Here is a 19778-nt window from a genome sequence, read left to right on the forward strand (position 1 = left end):
TGAGTTCATATTAGTTTTTCTCAACAATCAAACAAAATAAATACAGTGCTGTTGTTGCCAATGTCAGACAAGTTTGTTGCATTTATGATTTAAAATACATTTATGTCAAATCCTTGAATAAGTTTGAGCTAAACATTTGTTTAACTAAACAAATATATACAGTATATATTAGGACAGCAGATATAGGGTGAGAGGGAGGAGAAGGATGGACAAGAGGAGGAGGAGGAGGAGCAAGAAGGAGAGAGAGAGAGAGAGATCTGGACTGCTAGCCGGCTTCTGGGTAGGCTACCATGTGGGCTTTGGCCAGCTGGACGGCATCATCCACCGACGTGGGGCGATGGCACTGGACCCATTCTGCAGTTCTTCGGGGCAGATGAATGGTTAGCTGCTCCAGCACCATCAGCTCTATGACATCTTCCATGCCGCGGCCTTCCTCAACTAGCACCCATTTCCAGCAGCTCCGTGATGCCTGCTGGAAATGGGCTGGATATATTTGTTTAACTAAACAAATATATACAGTATATATTAGGGCAGCAGATATAGGGCGAGAGGGAGGAGAAGGATGGACAACTAGGAGGAGGAGGAGGAGCAAGAAGGAGAGAGAGAGAGAGATCTGGACTGCTAGCCGGCTTCTGGGTAGGCTACCATGTGGGCTTCGGCCAGCTGGACGGCATCATCCACCGACGTGGGGCGATGGCACTGGACCCATTCTGCAGTTCTTCGGGGCAGATGAATGGTTAGCTGCTCCAGCACCATCAGCTCTATGACATCTTCCATGCCGCGGCCTTCCTCGGCTAGCACCCATTTCCAGCAGGCATCACGGAGCTGCTGGGCAAATGCAAACAGGCGGCCGGCTTTGCTCAGGGTGAGGGATCGGAACCGCTGGCAGTGTTGTTCCGGTGTGCGGCCAATCCATTGCAGGACAGCTGTCTTCAGTCTTGAGTAGTCCAGGCGGTCCTCAACGGGTAGTTGCTGCGCCGCTACTTTCCGGGGAAGCCCAGCTCATTGGGAGGGCCCATTGGATTCATGGCCAGCCTCTGGCTCATCCTGTATCATAGCGAAGTCCTTCATTTGGAATGGTAAGCGTCCCAGATTACATTTCAATAAGTTACATAGACCGATTGACAAAGGTGGGCTAGGCCTACCTAAGATTTTGTTTTATTATTATGCATTCGGTCTCAGACATTGGTTGCTTCCACCTGAAAGAGCCCCTCCCTGGTTTTATATTGAACAGGAAGTTCTTGCCACTATTTTGCCATTGCAAAGCCTTTCTATCAAACTAATCGTAGAAGTTTAGTTACACCCTATACTGTCCTCCCTCCGTGTTTGGGCTTTTACAGAGATTGACAGCAAGCTAAACGCCATTCAATGAAAGAGTCGAGAAGCGAGCGTCCTAGCTCCATTATTTATTGAAGTACCGTAGGTAGAGCTGCACTTCTTGTTTGCTCAATCACGAAACAGAGTGAAACTAAAACTAAATGAAAAGAATACAATAAATTCTTCTTAAATATGTGATACATTTTCAATATAAAGCTCAAATAAACTGTGTTTGAGTAAATTGTATCTTAAAGCTCCAGTATGTATCACAAACATTATGATATTTAGCAATTCAATCACAAATTGCATTACAAATTCAATAATGAACTTAACTTAAAGATAACTTCGCATTATGGAACATTACAATTCTGAGTAATCATGCTTATGGACTTACAAAATACCACCTTAAACAAAATAATACCAGTAAGCATTAAATAATTAAATTAAAAAAAATGTCTTAACACCTGAGATCAATAACATGTAAACAATAAAATTACTTACAGCCACTGATTTCTTAAACTTTACATGCAAGGACTGATGAAGATTGAGAGACCTGTACTGTATGTCTCTGAAGCAACATGTGACTGAACTAAAGGAACTTCCTGATTCTCTTTTTTGAATGACTTTGCATTAAGTGTCCATAAGGTGGCGCCAAAGCCTAATAAAGTCTGTAAAATTATAGGCATAACACTCCCCGCCTGACATCTGTAGATGTTACTATAAGTGTTCAAGAATGTTCAATGCTCTTTAGGAAGAAGCAAAATGATTTCTGAAATTGGTCTTAAGAAATTTTTGAGAGTCCCCTGCAAGGTGGTCTTAACCTCTATTTTTCTCACCCTTCCATCAGCACTGGGAAAAGTGGCAGTGACCACTACCGTAGGCCACTTATTGCGAGACACTTATTGCTGTCCTTTAAGAGAAAAAAATGTCTTCAGCTTGAATATTGCATTGTGTTACAGTCCATTTACATCTGCTTTGCAGGATGGGAAGATACTCTCACCTCCAGCGAGTCCAGAACTCAGTTACAAGAGCTTGTACATGTTTCAATTGGCTCTTGAAAAGATCTTTGTCAGTGAAATTTGTAGAAGGATCAAGTGAACCTGTCTTCAGTATGAGTAACGTAGCAGGGGCTAATAGGAATGGTGCCTCTGCATCAGAGGAGACTGGAACCAGAGCTCTGGCATTAATTATTGCTGACACTTCAGCCATGAATGTGCACAGAACTTCATGAGTAAGTTGGATAGATTTGTTTTGCAGCAACATACTGTCAAGAATTCTGTGTGTGATCCCAATCATTCTTTCCCAGGCACCTCCCATGTGTAATGCGTGAGGGGATTGAATTGCCATGAACAACCTTTATCACTTAGGTATTTCTGAATAGTGCGATCTATTGTGAAATCGAGTTCTTTGCATGCTCCAACAAAATTTGTTCCACAATCGGATCTGAGCTCTTTTGCTGGTCCCCTTATAGCAAAGAAGCGGCATAATGCATTGATAAAGCTGGATGTATCCATGGCTTCTATCACTTCAATGTGCACTGCTCTAGTACTCATACACGTAAAAAGGATTATCCCACAATTACTGTTTGCTGCACCTCCTCTAATGCACCTTGTCACGACAGTCCATGGGCCGAATACATCCAAACCCACATAAGTGAAAGGAGGGGACATGTTAAGACGTTCCAGTGGAAGATCTGCCATTCCCTGTTGTGCCATTGTAACCCTTAGTTTGCAACAGGTAACACAGTGATGCAAGATGGAACTGATGGGCCTTTTACCATTCATAATCCACAAGCCTGCAGCCCTGATTCCTCCTTCAGTGAATTGATGACCTTGATGTTTCACTTCTTGATGGTAATGTTTCACCAACAGTGTTGTGACATGACTTTTCTTAGGTAGGATAGTGGTATTTCTCTCATCCAGGTCTAACGGAGCATTTTTCAGGCCTCTGCCTACTCTTAGCAGTTCATTTTGAATCTGAGGGTTAAGTTTCCAAAGTAAACTGCATCTAGGGATGTTCTTCTGTTCTGCCAAGGCCCTGAGTTCATCGCTGTATGTTTCTTTCTGCACAGATTTGAGGATAACAAGCTTGGCTGCAAAAAGTTCTTCTGGAGTTCTGACCTTTTCACATAGGTACCAGCCTTTGCATTCATTTGACGTAGCCATTGAGACTGACTTGAATGAACAAGCAATGTGAATAAGAAGTGCGACAGCTCTAAGAAGAGCTCTCCAGGAAGAGAAGTGTTTAAAGTGTTCTGACGTAAGATGCATTTCTGTAATGACAGTGACAAGACTTGTGACATGTGGCTGGATTTTGGCATCCAGTTCTGGCTTTATCAACTCAAAATTATTTTGTTTTTCTTGGTGAGTTGAGAAGGGCTTGTGCAGAAAAGCTGGACCAGTAAACCATTGTGTGTTAGCAAGCTGTGATGCAGACACTGACCTGGTGGCAAGATCTGCCGGGTTCTGTTTTGTTGGCACAAAGTACCACTGTTCTGGAATTGTGCTCTGATGGATTTGTTGCACTCTGTTGTGCACATAAAAAAAAATAAAAAAACGTCTGGTCTCATTGAATATGTTGCCAAGAACTATGTTACTATCGCAGTAGAACTTGACTGCATCTGGCTTGATGTCCATTTCTTCAAGTATTAGTTCTGCCATTTCTATAGTTAATACTGCTGCGCACAACTCAAGACGTGGAATGGTGGGTTCTGGCTGAGAGGCTAGTTTAGCTTTGCCCAAGATGAATCCCACTTGACTCAGTCCCTCTTCAGTAATAACCCGAAGATAGGCTACTGCAGCTATGGCCATGTTTGATGCATCCAAGAAGAGACATAACTCTCTATGCTTTGCACTGGAAGGTGATAGTGAAACGTAAGTATGTGGTATATGGAGAATTTTCAGATCCTGTAAGGAATTTCTCCATACTTCCCATACTTCTTGCTTGGCATCAGGGAGTGGTGTGTCCCAGTCGCTTGTGTCATGAGATATTTCTCACAGTAAAGCTCTTCCTTTTATAGTCACTGGTGCCACTAACCCAAGAGGGTCAAAAAGACAGTTGACAATAGACAATTTTCCATGACTAGTGAAAGGCCTATCAGGGTTTGTAACCTGAAAGTTGAACATATATGAATCCATTTCCCAACATAATCCAAAACTTCTCTGACTCGGCAGAGTTTCTCTGTTGAGATCCAGGTCTTTTATGCCTTTGGCTAGATCCTCTGGAGGAAAGGCGTTCATCACTGTAGCTGAATTTGAAGCAATTTTGTGGAGTTTTATGTTTGACTGAGTGAGAACTGTCTGGGTACGCTTAAGCAAATTGATAGTATCCACTTCATTTGGCAAAGATATCAGACCATCATCCATGTAGAAATGTCACTCAACAAAATGGCGAGTGTCTGACCCATATTCATGCTCGCCTTCCTGTGTAGAATGTCTTAGACAATGGATTGCAATGGCAGGGGATGGACTGTTCCCAAAAACATGGACACGCATCTGGTACTCTGTGATCTCTTTTGACATGTCATTGTCTCTGTGCCACAAAAACCCTAAATATTTCCTGTGATCATCTTGTACCACAAAGCAATAGAACATTTGCTGAATGTCAGCTGTTATGGCTATTGGCTCTTTTTGGAAATGTAACAACACTCTTAAGAGGGAATTGTTCAAGTCGGGACCTGCGAGAAGGATGTTATTCAAAGAAATACCAAGGTAATGTGTACTGGAATCGAAAACCACCCTTATCTGATCTGGTTTTTGTGGATGGTAGACTCCAAAAATTGGTAGATAACAGCATTCCTCATTTTCTTTGAGTGGAGGAGCCAGTTCAGCGTATCTGTTGTCTAACACCTTTCCCATAAAATTTTGAAAGTGTTTCTTCATCTCAGACCTTTTATCAAGAGTGCGCTTTAAGGAGATGAGCCATGAGAGTGCTTGATCTCGATTGTTTGGAAGTAGTGGTCGGGATGCTTTGAAGGGTTGAGGAGCAACCCAGGAGTTTGTTTCATCTTTATGAAAGTCTTTCTAGAACTCTAGAAAGGCTTTGTCTTCAAAGGAGAGAGCACACTTATTGTCATCTTTAGTTCTCTCAAACACTGTGTGACCAATGTTATTAGCAGTCTTATGGACCGTTGTAACTGTACTTGGCCGATTGCACTGATTGGACTCCCAGCCGTACTTTGCCCTCTCTTTTAAGGAAATGTGACTTGCACAAGGAGCAAGAAAGGAAGGTCTGCCATTTTTTAGTACATTTGCCTTGAAGCTGTTTGCGTTCAGCTTATTAGCATTACCAAGGCAGACTTCGCCGATTAGGACCCAGCCTAAATCAAAACTTTGGGCAAAGGGGGAATTGTAATGGCCGTTGATTTGCTGTCTGACTTTGTGCACTCTGATGAGATTTCTTCCCTACAGAAGCAGGATTTGAGCATTTGAATATAGTTTTGGTATGAACGTGGAGAAAGTTCAATGCTTTCTCCTCCGCTGAATGCTTCTATCTGAAACCCATGTGCTTTCCTACCGGTCATCTTCATATCACCTGCGCAGGTTCTAAGTGAGTAAGGACATGAGCTGCTTTGAACTTTGAATAAATCAAAGAATTCTGAATGAGCTAAGGAGTGATTACTCTGATCGTCAATAATTGCATACATGTTGACTGCGTGTTCTGGTTATTCTTTTTTATATACTTTCACTAAGCATATTTTTGAACAAGAATGAGCTGACTGATTTGTGCCACATACCTCTGTGCACTGGGAACTTATAGAAGCTGGGCTGTTGAGGTTTTCTTCCTTTTCAGTTTCATATTCTGCATGCTCTTGTTCTGCAGAGTTTGAGGTCCAAGGGGCCGGACCTGGATGCATAGCTGTGGAGTGACGTTCACTTTCACACTCCTTACATTTCAGCAGCATTTTACAGTCTCTAGCTAAGTGAGAGGTTGATGCACAACATCTAAAGCACACATTGTTTGCTTTGAGGTATATTTTGCATTCCTCTGTGGACTTCTCTCTGAACACTCTACACCTTGCAAGTGGATGAGGTTTATTATGGATCTGGCAGTTTGTTGTCGGGACATTTCTTTTGACTTTTTTCTCAGTTTGAGGCTTAAGTGAAGCAGTTACATCTGTCTTGTGTGCAGATATGAAATTTTTCGATACTGTGTTCTTAAGTGAGGGCTTTTCATACCTGGGAGCCGTGGTGTTGCTTGTAGACAGCATAAAGCTTGGATCATTTCGCATCCTGGCTTCATAACATACAAATTGTGTAAAAAATGAAATCGGAGGAAAGGGTACATTGTGTTCATCCTTGTACCTTGATCCAATGGAAATCCACTTCTCCTGCAGATTATGTGGCAATTTATCTGCAATAGGTTTGATGCCACGGGCAGTATCCAGGTAAGCTAACCCTGGTAGGTACCCATCCTCTTTGGCAGACTGTAGTTCCATAAGAAGATCTCAGAGTTCTCTTAACTTGAAATTGTCTTTTTTGGGGCAGCTTAGCACTGGTTGAGTCTGTCTCAGACCATTTGAAGAGCTACTTTGGGATTGTTTATGTGCACAGATCTGAATCTCTTGACATACACTGATGACTCCCTACCCAGCCACTTTGCAAAGAGATCTAGTTCTTCACCTGCTGTGAGATCTAATCCTTCAGTGATGTTGATGAAAGAAGCTTGCCATGCTCAGTAATTTTCAGGACAATCATCAAACTTTGTGAGCCCGGTGGTGACAAGTTCTTTGCGTGCAAGATATTTAGCTAAATCTGTCATAATAGTTGCTTGGATAAAATCTTCTTGCCGTGAGTTGAATGGCAAAGAATGTGCAAAGAGATGTTGATGAGAGGTATTGAATACTTGGGGAATCATTGAGTGAGGTGAAGGTGGTTCACTCTTGAAAGGAGATCTTTTGATGATTTGGCTGCTACGTAACTAGAAACTTTGGGTTTTAGGAATTTGTGGTTCAACAGGTTTTGTGACCTCACCGATATTTGGTTGTTCATCTGCTGCAATGTGTGAAGTGGTGTCATCATTGCATGAATGATTCACCTGAGTGACATCATGTGTTGTTGACGACTTTGAGGGGTACTGTCTATGACAAACCATTTACTTTGATCTTTAACATACTCATTTTGGTCCGGTCTTGAACAGTTTGAGGTGTATCTGAACTGCTTTTTTAATCACTCTGAGATTCACCCACATCTGCTGCAGCCTCTAGAATTTCAGCCTCAGCCTGAGCAGCTGATGCCTCCTTTTCTGCGTGTAGTGCTTCCAGTGTAGCCTCCAATGTGGCTTTCTCAGCTTCTAGCCTTGCTTTTTCTTTTTTCATGGCCAGCTCTCTCTCTGCAAAAGATGCATGTGCTCATGCAGCTTCAGCCACAGCTCTTGCTCTTGCCGCTGCATTACTGGCTGAAGATCTTGAAGAAAACGTGCTCTTAGAACCACGTGATGAAGCTTTTTCTGATTTGCTGGTTTTATCCTCCATATCATATATTGATGCTTGCTTATTTATCAGTAGCTTCAATGGCTTTACACTATTTGGGTTTTTTACAGAGATTGACAGCAAGCTAAACCATTCAATGAAAGAGTCAAGAAGCGAGCGTCCTAGCTCCATTATTTAGTACAGTAGGTAGAGTTGCACTTCTTGTTTGCTCAATCACGAAACAGAGTGAAACTAAAACAAAATAAAGAGAATACAATAAATTCTTCTTACATATGATACATTTTCAATATAAAGCTCAAATAAACCGTGTTTGAGTAAATTGAGTAAAAGCTCCAGTATGTATCACAAACATTATGATATTTAGCATATGACAGTTAAATCTGTCTAAATCTTATATTAGGAATTCAATAAGAAACATAACTTAAAGATTACTTCGCATTATGGAACATTACAATTCTGAGTAGTCATGCTTATGGACTTACATAATACTACCTTAAACAAAACAATACCAGTAACATTAAATAATAAAAAATGTCTTAACACCTGAGAACAATAACATGTAAAGAATAAAATTACTTACAGCCATTGATTTCTTAAACTTTACAAGCAAGGACTGATGAAGATTGAGAGACCTGTACTGTATGTCTCTGAAGCAACATGTGACTGAACAAAAGGAACTTCCTGATTCTCGTTTTTGAATGACTTTGCATTAAGTGTCCATAAGGTGGTGGCAAAGCCTAATAAAGTCTGTGAAATTAAAGGCATAACACACCCTTTTATCTCGTATTTGCACTTGGTATGGACAAAGGAGTCCAAAGTGTTTAATTCAGACATTTATTTAAATGTTGCCTCAAGCATATGGCTGAACCCTAAATTATGTATTAATAAGTCCCCTTTCTGCTGGTCAGAGTGGATTGTGAGGGGGTTACTTCACTCGGTGACCTGAATGAGAGTGGAGTGTTGAGATCTTTTGAGAATTTGGTTCAACATTTTGGGATTCCTAGATCTCAGTTTTATAGGTATTTACAGCTTTTGGGAGTAGCACACACCCCCCTAAAGTGGCAAATACTCTGGGAGAGGTGATTACTGCTTTTTGGAAAAGGTCATGAGGCATCAGTGTATTACTCCCTGTTAATTCAGAGTCTGGGGGACGGAGCTTCAACTTCTCTTAAGAGATTATGGGAGAAATATTTAAATTTGGTATTGGAGGAGGGAGTGTGGGCTAGGATTCTAAAAAAATGTCAAGTCTGCATCTAGAGATGCAAGGGTTCGCCTTATGCAATTCAAGATTTTACATAGATTTTATTGGACCCCCTCTAGATTGTATTGGCTCAGTCTTAAAGACACACCCACCTGCTGGTGATGCCAATCAGAAGTTGGAGACCATGTCTTTTGGTGGGGTGTTAAGATCCAAGATTTTGGTTCAGAGTTATTTGTGTGACGTTTTGGACACTCAAATTTTACTTTGCCCCAGACTTATGGGCGATGGGGCGGTCATAAATTTTGGGGACAAACAAAATTGGGTTCTGACCAGTATTATGATTGGCAGACAAATTATTTTAAGGGGTTGTAAGTCAGATGGAGCGCCATCATTTCCGGAGTGGTGTGTGGAGATGGGGAGGGTGGCAGCTTTCGAGGAGGTGGCAGGTAGAAAGCTGGGGTTTGGGGACTTGTTTGTCAGAAAGTGGGGTAGTTATTTGGTGGTTCTGGGGGACTCTTGGGGAAGGGATGGGGAGAGAGAAGTCTAGTTTAATTATGTATGTTTATTATATATTTTTTTAAAAATATGTTTTTTTGGTTTGTTTGTTTGTGTGTATATATTTATGTGACCAAGGGGGTGTTCAAATCAAATCAAATCACATTTATTGTCACACAGCCATATACACAAGTGCAATGGTGTGTGAAATTCTTGGGTGCAGTTCCGATCAACGTAGCAGTCATGACAGTGATGAGACATATACCAATTTACAATAACATCAAATTAACACAACACAATTTAAAGTCTAATATACACATAATTACACACAACACAATATACAAATAATAACCTACACTGTACAGTATACAATACGCACAATATAGATACTCATTATTCAATAAAAAAAGTATATATAGTAGTATATATAGAATGTACAGTAGGTTGTATTGTACTGTATTGACATTCAGGTTGTTGGTTGATAGTAAGTTGTTAAGAGAGAATATATATAATAATAATATAATTTATGACAGTGGTGTGAGATATAAGAGTAGGAGTAATAATGTATTTTGATCGTGGGAGATCAAGAGTTCAAGAGTCTGATTGCTTGGTGGCAGAAGCTATCATGGAGTTGGCTGGTGCGGGTCCTGATGCCGTGATACCGCCTGCCTGATGGTAGCAGTGAGAACAGCCCATGTCTCGGGTGGCTGGAGTCTCTGATGATCCTCCGAGCTTTTTTCACACACCGCCTTGTATATATTTCCTGAAGGGAGGGAAGCTCAACTCCGATGATGTGTCTGGCAGTTCGCACCACCCTTTGCAGTGCTTTGTGGTTGTGGACTGTGCTATTGCCGTACCAGGCGGAGATGCAGCCAGTCAGGATGCTCTCTACAGTGCAGGTGTAGAACCGTGTGAGGATGTGGCGGTTCATTCCAAACTTCCTCAGCCATCTCAGGAAGAAGAGGCGCTGATGAGCCTTCTTCACAACGACTTCAGTGTGGATGGACCATGTGAGTTCCTCAGTGATGTGGACACCCAGGAACTTGAAGCTGCTGACTCTCTCCACTGGTGCTCCATTGATGGTGATGGGACTGTGTTCTCTGTCTTTTCTTCTGAAGTCCACCACAAGCTCCTTTGTCTTACTGACGTTGAGGGAGAGGTTGTGCTCCTGACACCAGTGTGTCAGAGTGTGCACCTCCTCTCTGTAGGCTGTTTCATCATTGTCAGTGATCAGACCTACCACCGTTGTGTCATCAGCAAACTTAATGATGGCACTGGAGCTATGTGTTGCCACACAGTCATGTGTGTACAAGGAATTCAAGAGTGGGCTGAGAACACAGCCCTGTGGGGCTCCAGTGTTGAGGGTCAGTGATGAGGAGATGTTACTGCCCATTCTAACCACCTGGCATCTGCTTGACAGGAAGTCCAGGATCCAGCTGCACAGCGAGCTGTTTAAGCCCAGAGCCCGGAGTTTCTCATCAAGCTTGGAGGGCACTATGGTGTTGAATGCTGAGCTGTAGTCTACAAACAGCATTCTCACATAAGTGTCCTTTTTTTCCAGGTGGGAGAGAGCAGTGTGTAGTGTAGATGCAATGGCATCATCAGTGGAGCGGTTGTTGCGGTAAGCAAACAGCAATGGGTCAAGAGAGAGAGGAATCACAGAGCAGATGTAATCTCTGATTAGTCTCTCAAAGCATTTGCTGATGATAGGGGTCAGAGCAACAGGACGCCAGTCATTTAAGCAAGTTATTTTTGATTGCTTTGGAACAGGAACAATGGTGGATGTTTTAAAGCATGTGGGGACCACAGACAAAGAGAGGGAAAGGTTGAAAATGTCTGTAAAAACACCAGCCAGCTGGTTCGCGCATGCTCTGATGACACGGCCCGGAATGCCGTCTGGGCCCGCGGCTTTGCGGATACTCACCCGTCGGAAGGATCGGGTTACATCCGCTACAGAGACGGAGAGTGAACTAACCTCTGTAGCTTTGGCCGCGAGAGCTCTCTCTGTGAGGGCGGTGTTATTTCCCTCAAAACGAGCATAAAAAGTATTTAGCTCATCCGGGAGAGAGGCAGCTGTGTTCATGGCGGAGTTTTGATTCCCTTTAAAGTCCGTGATGATGTTAATTCCCTGCCACATGCTTCTAGAGTTGGTGGTGTTAAACTGTCCTGCAATCTTGTTCCTGTACTGGCGTTTTGCTGTTCTGTTTTCGGAGGGCATAACTGGCTTGTTTATGCTCCTCCGCCTTCCCGGAATTGAAAGCGGAGGTCCGCACATTAAGTGCCGTGCGAACATCGCTATTTATCCATGGCTTCTGGTTCGGATAGGTCCGTGTTGTTTTGGTCAGAAAAACGTCCTCCACACACTTTTTGATGAAACACATTACGCTATCAGCGTAAAGCTCGATGTCGTCATCAGAGGCGGACCGGAACATCTCGCATTCCGTGTGATCAAAACAGTCCTGTAGCGTAGAGTCTGATTGGTCCGACCAACACTGGATCGTTCTGAGGGTGGGTGCTTCCTGTTTCAGTTTCTGCCTGTAAGCGGGCAGAAGCAGAATGGAAGAGTGGTCCGATTTGCCAAATGGTGGGCGGGGGAGGGATTTGTAGCCATCCCAGAAGGGAGAGTAACAATGGTCCAAAACCCGGTCCCCTCGTGTGTTGAAACTAATGTGCTGGTGGTATTTTGGTGCGATTGATTTGAAACTGGCTTTATTAAAGTCCCCGGTCACAATGAACGCGGCCTCAGGGTGTGTGGTTTCCTGCTCACTTATACTCCCATACAGTTCCTTGATTGCCCGGTCTGTGTCGGCTTGTGGGGGAATGTACACAGCAGTGATAATGACTGCTGTGAATTCCCTCAGTAGCCAGAATGGTCGACACAGAAGCATGAGAAATTCCAGATCAGGAGAGCAGAAAGACTTGATAGAATATACGTTCCTCTGATCACACCAGGATTTGTTGATCATAAAACATACACCACCACCTCCGCTTTTATCTGAGAGGTCTTTCACTCTGTCCACTCGGTGCACGGAGAACCCCACGGGTTCAATGGCTGAGTCTGGAATCTTCGCAGACATCCAACTTTCCGTAAGGCAGATAATGCAGCAGTCCCTCGTCTCTCGTTGGAAAGAGATCCGTGCTTTCAGCTCGCAGAGCTTGTTATCCAGAGACTGAACATTTGCCAGTAGAATAGTGGGTAGCAGGGGTCGATTTGCGCGGCGTCTTACTCTGATGAGAACGCCGGCTCTGTTTCCCCTTTTCCTCCTGTGTTTCCGCATCCAGACTGCCCAGACAAAGGGCTCCGCTTGCGTGTTTGTAAACAGTGGGTCGGCATTGAGGAATTTGAAGTCCGGTTTACGGTGTGAAATTGCTGAACCAATGTCCAAAAGTGTTTGTCTGTCGTAGACAATAAGGCAGACAACATCCAAGACAAAAAACATAAGAATTGTGAACAAAACAAACAAAACACTGCCATGGGGCAGGGTGGGGTTGGTGATTGGGGAGGGATATTAGTGGGGCTTAAATGTTAAATGTTGATTTGGTGTGTATGTGTTGTGTTTTTCTCTGTTGTGCTTTTTTTATTGAATCAATAAAAAATGTTAATTACAAAAAAATGACTTTTTTTCAAATAGTGATGGTGCTGTTTTTTACATCAGTAATGTCCTGACTATACTTTGTGATCAGTTGAATGCCACTTTGGTGAATTAAAGTACCAATTTCCTTCTGAAACAGCAAAATCTGTACATTATTCCAAACTTTTGGCCACAAGTGTGTGTTATATATCCACTGGTCAAAAGTTTTGAAACACTTTTTTTTTATAAAATTATAATAAAGAATTTCTTCACATTTTAGAAAAATAGTAAAGTCATCAAAACTATGGAATAACATAAATGTAACAATGGGAATTATGTTGTGACTAAACAAAATCCAAAATAAATCAAAACTGTGTTATATTTTAGCGTCTTCAAAGTAGTCACCCTTTTGCAGACATGTACTCTTGACATTTTCTCAACCAACTATTTGAGGTATCAGCCTGGGATGCGTTTTAAACAGTATTGAAGGAGTTCACATCTAGGTTGGGCACTTATTGGCTGCTTTTCTTTATTATTTGGTCCAAGTCATCAATTTCAAAAACTTTTTTTTTTTAATTAAATTTTAGTTTTATAATGAAATAAATTAATATGTGGGACAATTATATTTTTGTCTACAAAACATATTTCAAACATTTAAGCATACGCTTTCAGATCAAAAGATTTTTAAGATCATGAGAAAAATTTCAGTCAAGTGTTTCAAAGGTTTTGACCGGTAGTGTGTGTGTGTGTGTGTGTGTGTGTGTGTATATATATATATATATATATATATATATATATATATATATATATATATATATATATATATATATATATATATATATATATATATATATATATATATATACATACATACACACACACATACACAGTATATCTATAGCTATATACTATATATACATTGTATACTGTATATATACAGTTGAAGTCAGAAGTTTACATACACCTTAGCCAAATACATTTAAACTTAATTTTTCACAATTCTTGACATTTAATCATAGAAAACATTCCCTGTCTTAGGTCAGTTAGGATCACTACTTTATTTTAAGAATGTGAAATGTCAGAATAATAGTAGAGAGAATGATTTATTTCAGCTTTTATTTCTTTCATCACGTTCCCAGTGGGTCAGTTTACATACACTTTGTTAGTATTTGTAGCATTGCCTTTAAATTGTTTAACTCGGGTCAAAAGTTTTGGTTAGCCTTCCACAAGCTTCTCACAATAAGTTGCTGGAATTTTTGCCCATTCCTCAAGACAGAACTTGTATAACTGAGTCAGGTTTGTATGCCTCCTTGCTTGCACATGCTTTTTCAGTTCTACCCACAAATTTTCTATCGGACTGAGGTCAGGGCTTTGTGATGGCCACTCCAATACCTTTAATTTGTTGCCCTTAAGCCATTTTGCCACAACTTTGGAGGTATTCTTGGGGTCATTGTCCATTTGGAATACCCATTTGCGACTGAGCTTTAACTTCCTGGCTGATGTCTTGAGATGTTGCTTCAATATATCCACATAATTTTCCTTCCTCGTGATGCCATCTATTTTGTGAAGTGCACCAGTCCCTCCTGCAGCAAAGCACCCCCAAAACATGATGCTGCCACCCCCATGCTTCACGGTTGGGATGGTGCTCTTCGGCTTGTAAGCCTCACCCTTTCTCCTCCAAACATAACGATGGTCATTATGGTCAAAAAGTTCTATTTTTGTTTCATCAGACCAGAGGAAATTTCTCCAAAAAGTAAGATCTTTGTCCCCATGTGCACTTGCAAACTATAGTCTGGCTTTTTTATGGCAGTTTGAAGCATTGGCTTCTTCCTTGCTGAGCAGCCTTTCAGGTTATGTCGATATAGGACTCGTTTTACTGTGGATATAGATACTTGTCTACCTGTTCCCTCCAACATCTTCACAAGGTCCTTTGCTGTTGTTCTGAGATTGATTTGCACTTTTCGCACCAAACTACATACATCTCTAGGAGACAGAATGCGTCTCCTTCCTGAGTGATATGATGGCTGCGTGGTCCCATGGTGTTTATACTTGCGTACTATTGTTTGTACAGATGAACGTGGTACCTTCAGGCATTTGGAAATTGCTCCCAAGGAACCAGACTTGCGGAGGTCCACAATTGTTTTTCTGTGGTCTTGATTTTCCCATGATGTCAAGCAAAGAGGCACTGAGTTTGAAGATAAAATACATCCATAGGTACACCTCAAATTCAGTACACCTCCTATCAGAAGCTAATTGGCTAATTGTCTAAAGGCTTGACACCATTTTCTGGAATTTTACAAGCTGCTTAAAGGCACAGTCAACTTAGTGTATGTAAACTTCTGACCCACTGGAATTGTGATATAGTCAATTAAAAGTGAAACAATCTGTCTGTAAACAATTGTTGGAAAAATTACTCGTGTCATGCACAAAGTAAATCTAAACTATAGTTTGCTAATATTAAATCTGTGGAGTGGATAAAAAATAGTTTTAATGACTTCAACCTAAGTGTATGTAAACTTCTGACTTCAACTGTGTATATATATATATATATATATATATATATATATATATATATATATATATATATATATATATATATACTGGCGGCCAAATTTTGGAATAATGTATGGACTTTTCTGTTTTTGAAGGAAATTGGTACTTTAATTCACCAAAGTGGCATTCAACTGATCACAAAGTATAGTCAGGACATTACTGATGTAAAAAACAGCACCATCACTATTTGAAAAAAGTCATATTTGATCAAATCTAGACAGGCCCCATTTTCAGCAGCCATCACTCCAACACCTTATCCTTGAGTAATCATGCTAAATTGCTAATTTGGTACTAGAAAATCACTTGCCATTATATCAAACACTGCTGAAAGCTATTTGGTTCATTAAATGAAGCTTAACATTGTGTTGTGTTTGTTTTTGAGCTGCCACAGTATGCAATAGACTGGCATGTCTTAAGGTCAATATTAGGTCAAAAATGGCAAAAAAGAAACAGCTTTCTCTAGAAACTCATCAGCCAATCATTGTTTTGAGGAATGAAGGCTATACAATACTTGAAATTGCCAAAAAAACTGAAGATTTCATACAAAGGTGTACACTACAGTCTTCAAAGACAAAGGACAACTGGCTCAAACAAAGACAGAAAGAGATGTGGAAGGCCAGATGTACAACTAAACAAGAGGATAAGTACATCAGAGTCTCTAGTTTGAGAAACAAACACCTCACATGTCCTCAGCTGACAGCTTCATTGAATTCTACCCACTCAACACCAGTTTCATGTACAACAGTAAAGAGAAGACTCAGGGGTGCAGGCCTTATGGAACGAATTGCAAAGAAAAAGCCACTTTTGAAACAGAAAAACAAAAGAAAAGGTTCGAGTGGGCAAAGAAACACAAACATTGGACAACAGATAATTGGAAAAGAGTGTTATGGATCTTGACCACATTGAGCTTTTGTGCGATAAGTAAGACTGTAAGGTGCGTAAGAAGCGCCCGACAAGACATCCATGGCAAGTGCTACAGGAAGAGTATCTGGTCAAACTGACAGCTAGAGTACCAAATATCTGCAAAGCTGTCATTGCTGCATGTGGAGAATTTTTTTATGAGAACTGTTTAAAGTGACATTTTTTTTCATATTGTAATAGTAATTTTTCACGTTATTAATGTCCTGACTATACATTGTGATCAGCTGAATGCTATAAAAGTGATGAATAAAAGTACCAATTTCTTTCCATAAGAGCAAAATCCATACATTATTCCATTATTCCAGAACTTGTGACGTGTTAGCCAATCGGCTCGCTCACATGTGACATGTTAAACAAATCGGCTTGCACAGTGTAATCTGACTGGTCCTTTGACATGGAATCGGGTAGCCAATCAAATTGTGTCTCTCTCTTTGTCTAACATTTAAATAGCTCAGTTTTGCAGATAAGCTGGTTTCAGTGCAGCACATTGCAAGAACTTTTCTCTGAAAGTGCTCAGGTGGTTGCTGGGGCTTTTTTTATTTCATGTATGCATGTATGCGTTTGTGCAGTTTCCCTGCTTTGTTGGGGGATTGTATGCATGTCTATTTGTGCAGCAGCTTGTCCTGTATGCTCAATGCAGTATACCTTGCATTTTGTCTATTTGTGCAGCAGCAGCATGTCCACATGCTTAACTCAGTATATCTGTGTTCTAGCAGTAGCAAGTTTCTGTACTTGCTCTGAGGCAACAGCAATAGCAGCGTAGCTGATCTAGTCCGCCAAGAACAATATCCTATCGATATGTAATACCCACATTAACATGCTAAAAGCCCTGATATGCTTCCGGAGAAGTTCTTCATCATCCTTCTTTCAGGGATAAAAAGAAGTTAAAACAGCCGAGCATCAGTTTACTGTTTGGGAACATTCAGACACCCGCCACACCGCTGTGGGGGGCATTTAGAAGTACATTTAATGTGAGGACGCTTAGTAAAACATGAACTAATGTGACATTAGAATGTGTTATCAAAGCTGCACATTCTATGAGTATAATTCACACTAGATCAGTAAAAGATGATTTCTTTTAACCACTCGATGATTTAAAGTAATATATATGCAGTAGAAAATGCGCAATTTGTCTTGTTTACATTCTGAATTAATGGCGCTAATGCGCTGACATATTACATGTGGCCATACTATGTGCCGATTACACTCTGTTATTGTAATTTATGATGAGACTGATTGTAGCTAACATCAAGATTTATTATGCTTATTTTATTATTTTTTAATAATTTGTGTTAAAGAAATAATTTTGTGCTAAGACCTTTAATTTGTAAAGTGATAATAGGTAGAAGGGAACTGTTTATGCAGAGACTTTTATTATGAAAAGAGCACAGAGTGACTCCGAGGGAGAAACAAGATGTCTGCACCACATGTTGAGTTCCTGAGTATTCTAAATCTTTAATGTTGTCAAGGTCATTCTACTTATCTGAAATCACAGAAGATGCAAGATTAAGTTCTCTTTCGCTAATAAGCAGCCATTGAAGTAATTGTTTCCCATTTATTAATATATGTGATTGATGTGATTGTTAAATAACTGAAATGATGCTACAAAATTCGTATTTCACATTTAATATTGTTGTTATTGTAGTGATTGTGTGCATTATTTCATGTGGAAGCTTATATTGTATGGAAAGGTGTAATATCTGAACAAGTAATATAGTCATGCTGTTAACTGTGGAAAGACATTCAACGCTGTGAGTAATTTGCAAAGACAACATTTATTTTGTTTATTTATGTTCTTTGTATGCTGTAATTATCTTATTTTTATATATTTTGTCTATATGTTTAGTTCTCACAGCATCTTGCATTGGATGGTTGGCCTGATGGTGAACCCTTCAATAAATTGCCAGTCTTCAGAGAATCCTCATGCTCGTGATTTTACTGGAGGAAGCAACAGTGAGAATTAATCTGCTCTGTATGAATAGGAGGAAGAAATACCCGACCAGCAGTCTACAAGACTTCAAGTTCTGTTAAACCACTATTTCACCAGATGAAGAGCTGCATTCACTGGTAACCTAAGAAGTTAGAGATTTACACACGAACATTCACGCAAGAGTTTGAAAGCATTGCAAGTTAAGGCCAACAACAAAGTTAAGCACAATCAAGTTCAATTAAAGGTGCTTGAAGTGGATTAGTCTTGCCAGCTGTTGAAAAGAGACTCTTTAAGTGCTTAGTGTAATATTTAAAAACCGCTGGTGCCTTGTACTTACCTCTAAGAAGTTTAAGTCATTGTTGATATGGGTATTCATCTCAAATGAGAAGATAACTTTATACACAGCAAAGTGTAAAGTCTATAAATAACCTGATCTAAGTGTTGTTCAATTTCTGTCACAATTATTAATAGATGAGGTGATTGAAATGTTACAATACCATGTTAACCAAAGTTAATATTCTAAGAGTGAGACATCTATTGAAAATACCTGTGTTCATTACAATTTGTTACATTTTCACTTGTTTTAATCAGAATAAGGTTAACTGAATCAAGAGTTATGGAATGGCAGAAGGTGGTCAGTCTATTAAGGGTGACAAAGAGAATATAACAGAGGTTGTGAAGTCACGGTGGCAACACACAATCACTTACCCCAAGTCTTTAGTGACAGAGCAGCAGCTAAAATTTCAAGAATGTGAAGACAAACATGCATCAGTAACTGCTGATGAAACAACACAATCAGAGCCACGAAGAAGTCAACAAACACGCAAGTTTACGGAAAAGGGTAAAGAACTATACGACGAAAGGTTGACAAGAATTAAAAATAGTTTCCAAGGTTCTTATGAAAGGTGGAAGGCTATTGCCAGAGATGCTAGACAGAGACTTATGGGTCATCTCTCCAGTGACATGCTGCAAAATCTAATTGATAAGATTAGCTGTGCTTCAAAGGATTTGTGTGTTGTTTATGAAGAGTTGCACCAAACTGCTATTCCAGATAGTGATACTCGCCGCAGAATAGACACTTGTGGAGCAGTCATGAAGATGATAGTCGAGTCTGTATGGAGTCATCTAGGTGAGAGAGTTGAGGGTCAAGGTTCTCTTGCACAAGAAGGATGTTGTACTGACACAGGTTCAGTGTTCTCATCTATAGCCTCCCATGAGTTTAATTCAAGTCATGGACACTCCAGGTCTTCTCGTCTATAAGTAACTCCAGATGTTCAAGCCTGTCCTCTGTTAAGATTCAAGAAGCTGCTGCAGAAATTGCTGCAACAGAGGCAACTTTAGAAATATTACAACAACAAG

Source organism: Myxocyprinus asiaticus, chromosome 10 (genome assembly GCF_019703515.2).
Source record: "Myxocyprinus asiaticus isolate MX2 ecotype Aquarium Trade chromosome 10, UBuf_Myxa_2, whole genome shotgun sequence".
Taxonomy (NCBI): domain Eukaryota; kingdom Metazoa; phylum Chordata; class Actinopteri; order Cypriniformes; family Catostomidae; genus Myxocyprinus; species Myxocyprinus asiaticus.